The 1,302-nt window shown below is 63.8% G+C and overlaps 1 non-coding gene across 1 annotated transcript in view; it reads right to left on the reverse strand.

Moving 5' to 3' along the window:
- Positions 1-572, reverse strand: part of LOC148314117 (18S ribosomal RNA) — a 1,933-nt gene extending 1,361 nt beyond the window's left edge. Inside the window, exon 1 of the ribosomal RNA XR_015841958.1 lies at positions 1-572. This exon is cut by the window's left edge and continues 1,361 nt beyond it. This is a non-coding gene — a ribosomal RNA (18S ribosomal RNA).
- Between the last annotated feature and the right edge of the window lie 730 nt (positions 573-1,302).

Consider the following 1,302-nt stretch of genomic DNA (forward strand, 5'->3'; position numbering starts at 1 on the left):
TTGTTATTTTTCGTCACTACCTCCCCGTGTCGGGAGTGGGTAATTTGCGCGCCTGCTGCCTTCCTTGGATGTGGTAGCCGTTTCTCAGGCTCCCTCTCCGGAATCGAACCCTGATTCCCCGTTACCCGTTGTCACCATGGTAGGCGCAGAAAGTACCATCGAAAGTTGATAGGGCAGACATTCGAATGAGACGTCGCCGCCGCGGGGGGGCCGGCGATCGGCTCGGGCGTTATCTAGAGTCACCAAAGGGGGGGCCGGGCCGGCGGCACCGCGGAGACCGACAGCCCGCCGGCTGTGAAAGCCGGCGGGCCCGCTGCACCGCGGCAAACCGAACCCGCGTGGGTTTTGGGTCTGATAAATGCGCGCGTCCCCGCGGAGACGGGTCGGCGCTCGTTTGCATGTATTAGCTCTAGAATTGCCACAGTTATCCAAGTAACGGTGGAGCGATCAAAGGAACCATAACTGATTTAATGAGCCATTCGCAGTTTCACTGTATCGGAACCGTGTGTACTTAGACTTGCATGGCTTAATCTTTGAGACAAGCATATGCTACTGGCAGGATCAACCAGGTAGCCCTCGCGTCCGGCGGTCTGTGTTTCTTGCATTGGAACCGGAGCTGAGCGGGGAGCCGGGCGCGGGGACCGGGCGGCGCCCGCGGGAGACGGCCTCCCGCGGGGTTACCCCCGGCGGCACCCCAGCCTCCCTCGTTGTTTTTTCTCTCTCATTTTTTTCGGACGTGGGCTACCGAAATTTCCGTTACCGATTCAGCCCCCGTGCGCGGTGAGGAAGTCGGCTGGGCCTCGGTATGTACTCGGTCCGTAGAGGCCGCGTTACCGCGTGGCGGTCAGTCGCGGGAGGGAGCCGGAGCCGCCCGCACGCCCGCGACCGCAACACGCACTCGGAGGCGGCGTCTTCTGACAGACGCCGGTAGGGTTTGAGAAACATGCTTTTTCGGAAAGGACCGCTCGGCTGACGCGGGCCTGGGCTCCCGCACCCCTCTCGTGGCGGGGCACCCGCGAGCGCGGCGGAACTCCCGTGTAGGGCATCTCTGGGCCCGTGTGGCCGACGGGCACGCGACAGGGTCGTCTCGGTCTCGCGACGAAAGCGGTTTCGCGCTGGTTGGTGCGCTAGAGGTCGATCCGCAGGCCGAAGGAACCGTCCACCCGAACACCCCGGCGCGAGGCCGGGGCCGGCAGGGGCCCTCCGATGGCGGGTCATGCTTGCCAATCGGTCAGTGGTTGGTGTGGTGCAGTACATGTCAGGGTGTGGGTGCGAGATGGGCCGGGAGGACCGCTCCTCCTG

This window comes from Idiotropiscis lumnitzeri, unplaced genomic scaffold (assembly GCF_059441095.1).
Source record: "Idiotropiscis lumnitzeri isolate Australia: NSW breed Sydney's pygmy pipehorse unplaced genomic scaffold, RoL_Ilum_1.0 HiC_scaffold_433, whole genome shotgun sequence".
Lineage (NCBI taxonomy): Eukaryota > Metazoa > Chordata > Actinopteri > Syngnathiformes > Syngnathidae > Idiotropiscis > Idiotropiscis lumnitzeri.